Source organism: Cebidichthys violaceus, unplaced genomic scaffold, assembly GCF_023349555.1.
Source record: "Cebidichthys violaceus isolate CVI_PGR_0920_01 unplaced genomic scaffold, fCebVio1.0.p SCAF_7, whole genome shotgun sequence".
In the NCBI taxonomy this organism is placed as follows: domain Eukaryota; kingdom Metazoa; phylum Chordata; class Actinopteri; order Perciformes; family Stichaeidae; genus Cebidichthys; species Cebidichthys violaceus.
In genome coordinates, this window is record NW_027176927.1 from 7,790,198 (window position 1) to 7,795,559 (window position 5,362).

A 5,362-nucleotide genomic window follows, 5' to 3' on the forward strand; every position below is an offset into this window, starting at 1 on the left:
GTGTTGAAATGGAACTTGGATTGCTTGACAGAGACATTGCTTTATGAAGACTGAAGCTAATAGCAGTAAAACTATATTCAAACATCCTTTATCAGTAGGGTAGGTTATTATAAAGTCACGGACAAGTATCAACACATTCATAACACATTTTCAATACTTCATTACTCTGATCCAATTATGTGGCGTACGCTGTAACCAGGAGACAACCTCCAGTTCTGACATGTGAAGCCAATGCTGGAGTGTCTTAAACTTGCATTCTCTCTACTGGCCATCAGGGGGCGACTCCTCTGGTTGCAAAAGTCAGACTGTATAGAAGTCTATGAGAAAATGACTCTACTTCTCACTTGATTTATTTCCTCAGTAAACATGAGTTTGTGGCCTGTAAGGAATGTTTTTGTACTGAGCTCCATCCTCCCGTGTCACTTCTGGTTGCAAAAACTAAAGATGGCGACACTTCTAACGGCCAAAAACCAAGATGGCAACGGCCAAAATGCTGAACTCGAGGCTACCCACAAACCAAAAGGTGGCGTCACGGTGACTATGTATTTCTTACATGCAGTCTATGGCTGTACCCTTTCAGCTGTCGAGGTTCTCCTGCATTCAACCTGTTCACTGCCCAAGGGGTCCCCACTCCCAACAGCCCTTGTCTGACATGGTTTCTCCTATGGTTGTTTGTCCTGCCTCTTTAAGCAGGCCGATAAAAAGTCTCAAATATGAGATGGTGTAAAGAGATGGTGTTCCTCCTTTTTCTCCCGAGGCTAGCTAGCTACCTGCAGCACCTGTTGCATGTCTCAACCCAATGCTGCATACCTCAACCTGCAGCCCTCAGCTGGGAGAGAAGGAAAGGGATGAAAAAAGAGAAAGGAAAGACAGAGCTGTCAGACAGATGTCGGAGTGTGCAGGGGGTTATCAGGGGAAGATGTGTGCCGTGTGTGTGTGTGTGTGTGTGTGTGTGTGTGTGTGTATGTGTGTGTGTGTGTGTCTGTGTGTGTGGAGGGGTTGAGCTGTTGTCAAAGCTGCACAGTGGAGCCAGACAAAGAGGGAGGAACAAATATACTGTCAGGAAGAAAAAGAACTTGGAGAGATAGCAAGTGGAAAATGTCTTTAGCTAGCCAGTAATAGTGTCATTTTTCTTTTTGAAGGAACAGAGAAAAATGTTCAAATAACTTAAAAGCAACTGAAAGCCGTGTGTGTGTGTGTGTGTGTGTGTGTGTGCGTGTGCGTGTGTGTACATTTTCCCACAGATCTCTGCTGTTTGCGGTTCCACAGTGTTTTCTTTCAAAGTATTTACTCTGCAGGTCAAAGTGCACGGCGACAGAGTCTAAACAGCCAACCACATCACATGAAAACATATAGAGCGTATCCTCCTGTGCGAGTGCGTCTCCAGCTGCGTGCGTCCATGACGTCTCTGCGTTGACTCTGGCCCCGGCTGCGTGCGCGTGTTAACTGCAGAGAGGTGTTGAAGGCGACGGGGGGGGGGGGGGGGGGTGAGAGTTGTTGCAGCAGCTTTAAAGGGGACATTTTCAGATGCATACTTGCATTTTGTGTTTCTACTAGAAAATGCTCACAAAACCCGTTATCTTTCCCAGACTGTCTGCCTCTATGTACCTGTATGCACTGTCAGTCCGAAAGGCTTCCTTTTAAGCGTTTAAGGCCCCCTCCAGAGAAAGCCCAGTCTGCTCCGATTGGTCAGTGCTTCCGGTCATTCACATTTATGCTGGAGTTTAAAGAGTTTTGCTGCACTTTTATTGTGAGTATCACCACAATAACAACTTCTAAACCAAAAACATCACCACCGCACACGTTCTAGAAGGAATCTGATCCTACAAAACCGCACCGCAAAGATTAAAGGGTTCCCCACCAACCCCACCGATGAGCACAAAAATAATAAAACTAATATAAAATACAGACAGATTTATCTACACAGACTTATATATGCATACAGACCTTCGGGTCTGAATTGTGAAGCTAATGCTGAAGTGTCTTAAACTTGCATTCTTCCTAATGGTCATCAGCAGCAACTCCTCTGGTTGCAAAAAAGAATTCAGATTGTATAGAAGTCTATGAGAAAATGACCCTACTTCTTTAGTTTATGGTCTCAATCTCTAGTTTCAAGTCTTCTTCAATACAGCATGATGTTCATTTAGTAAATTACGGTCCATCTAGAGTCAAATAGACCAGAAAGTAGAGTATGCTTTGGGGCGGGGCTACCTTGTAATTGACAGGTCGCAACCAGAGTCGTATACGGCATCCCTACGTCACTCTTCCTCTGTCCAAATATGGTCACTTCTGTTCACTGGTTGCAATAACCCAAGTGGCGATGGCAAAAATGCCAAACTCGATACTCCCAGTCCACCCCAGTACACAAACCAATGGGTGACATCACATCCACTTATTATATATATTATATTTCTTCTTATATACTTCTTATATTATATATACATCGCCACAATAACGCCATCTAAACTGAAAAATGTATCTACACACGCACACGCATACAGACATGCATGTGCCACGAAGTGCTGTGATATGCAGCCGTTCACACCACATTTCTCTACGCCGATCAACAAGCTCCTCTGCCCCGCTCTCCTTTTCTGTGTGTGTTCATTCCAAAGATAATGCGAACAAGTGTGCTCAAATATTCGTAAAGTCAATTCTGTCCTCCCAGAAAATTGGTAGGGGAATGTCCATAAGCAAATCCACACCCTTTTTGTTTGACTGTCTACAACCTTGAGATCTTGAGTCTATTAAATGTCATGTATAACAAAAAATGACAAATTTACATTACATTACGGTCATTTAGCAGACGCTTTTATCCAAAGCAACTTACAATTCAGTATCTATCTACACACTGTAGACGCAGCTACAAGAGCAATGTTTTGGGGTTAAGTGTCTTGCTCAAGGACACATTGACATGAGACTAGTAGAGCAGGAGCCGGGGATCGAACCGCCGACCCTCGGATTGAAAGGCAGCCCTGCTCTCCACCCCAAATCACCACATTTGAGAAGCTTGAACCTGCAAAGATTTGGCCTTTTTTGTTCGAAGCAATGATTTGATTATCAAAATAGCTGCCGATTAATTTTCTGTCCACCAACTAACTGAGCAATTGACTAATCGATCTTAAGTAGCAGGAGTGAGGCAGAGGCAGAGGCGGGCGGTCGTGCAGATCTGCTGTGAAACCCCGAAGTAAATAAATGGATAAGAAGCCTCTTGGAGGTCAGCAGAGGCTGCTAACCCTCCTCGGCGATGATCCCTCTCATTCAGTGTAATGCTCCAAAGCCCCGCACTAAACGCAGCAGTGATTCAGTGACGTCCAATTGCTCCGCGCAGCCCCTTTGATCGATCGCGGGCTGATTAGTATTCATTGTGATCCCTCACACAAAGCACTGCTAGCAGATGTCCGCCTTGTGCCATCCTTCGCCAGCACTGCGGCGCCATTTGCTGCAGCGTATATTAAAACTCGGTTAAATATATATACTTGACAGTGACACACATTGGGAACGTATAAGTGTTTGCGTGTCAGGCTCTCTCGGTGATTGAGCTGCCAGCTCAGGGAGCCTCCCGGTCCATGGGAGGAATAATGGGATCCTTTCACAGGTGGAGGAATCTGGGAATGTAGTTAAGATGGGGAAGACGTCTCAAGGGCCCGAAACATTCTTCCGCTCGGCGTTTGCCTAAATGGGGGAGGACAGAGAAGGTGAAGGGGGGGGGCAGTGAGTTATCTGGGTCCTCCTGGTGGGAAAAGAAGAACTTTTCACCTATGTGGCTTTTACTCATACGTGGCTTTAACACAGTGCTCTGTTCAGGGCCGCTCGTGTCATTTGGGCACCATTCAAAGTCGTCGGAATGAAAGGAAGCTTCTTTGTGAGGGCTGGGCGCTCTACGCCTCTTCTGTTACTGTTTATCTTTCCACTGAACATGAAGCGAGGGCCACCCTGTCTGCAGGGGAGCCGCCGGCCTTCCTCTGACAATTTGATGGGTGGTTTCTGCTCAGACGGTTGTCGTCACGTGGGACAAGTGTCGCCATAGACGCAAACACAAACCCTGGAACACCCCGACAATTAATCTTAGCGTTTTATTCTTTGGTCTCACAGAGCTGCAATGTTTGCTGCCTCTGTTCGAAGACGTACTACACAGCCTGACTCCACAGTAAATAAAAGGCCGGCGTTTTCAATTTCTGTAGCAAAAATCACTTTCATACAGCCTCCAGTGAGTGTACAGTAAGCAATATTAAGGTTGGTGACAGGCTTCTTTTTTTTCTCCTCTTGCTGCTGCAGCACTGAATTACGAGCATGCCACAATCGCATTGGTCTCAGCCGGATGAGTTCAATACTGCCACGAGCTACTGGAAACACAGAGCCGGCCGACACACGCTTAGTATTTCTACCGCTCCTGTATTCATATTTGCTGTTGTTGTTTTTATTTTATTTTATTCACCCTTCCCATCGCACATTTGCCTCCCACATGCCTCCCAGTCAAGAGATCTCAGTGCAGCCTCGGGTTAGTGTGGTGGAAAAAAAATCCTATACCCGCTTTGCATGAGTCTTCCAATGCTGAAATACATAATACCAAAAACCAGGTTGTCTTTTAAGTATTTATTCTCTGCGCAGAGAAGGTTCAATCATCACAACAGAATGCGTACAGTCTCAGTGAGGAAGAACCTCGAAAAAAGTGAACCAGCTTTCTTTATACAGAATGAGCAAAGGTGGGGGCCGATGGCCAATGTTACAGACGTTTCAGTCTCAAACTTTTGGTCTCAGACTGATAGGAACAACAAGTGAAAACAAACGGCCATCAACCAAAACAAGCAGCCCAAAGGCCTTGGCATGGAACATTCTCATACAACACTGTTGGTTATCTATGTGAACAGAGAGGGAGAATCCTTCTTCTGCACAAAGAGACACGGTGAAGTTCAACAAAGTTCAGAGCAAAATTACTTATGCATGAATACAATATACTGAGTAGAAATATATACTACGTAAAAAATTACCATTACATTAGTTAACCCCACAGGAATCTGAGCATTCCCATTCTGTTTAGCATCAAATGCTATCTTTGCAATTCATGGTACCACTCCATCATGATCATGGCTCTGTTGCTCTGTTTTTTCTTCCTCCCAGGCCTGGCGAGTGTGGTCGAAACTCTGCTGCGGTCAAAAGTGGCTGCTCCTCCTCTCCCCCCTCATCCTCCTCTTCCTCGCCATCTCCGTGATGACAACGACTCTCCCCCTCCCCTTGCACGACATCGATTGGCGGTCCTCAAGAGCCCTGAGCTCGGCCGGGGAATTCCGGCCCAGGCGCAGAGTCGCGGAGCCCCCTCCGGCCGCCGCCGCCGCCACCTTCAAGCGGCCGCTCGCTCATG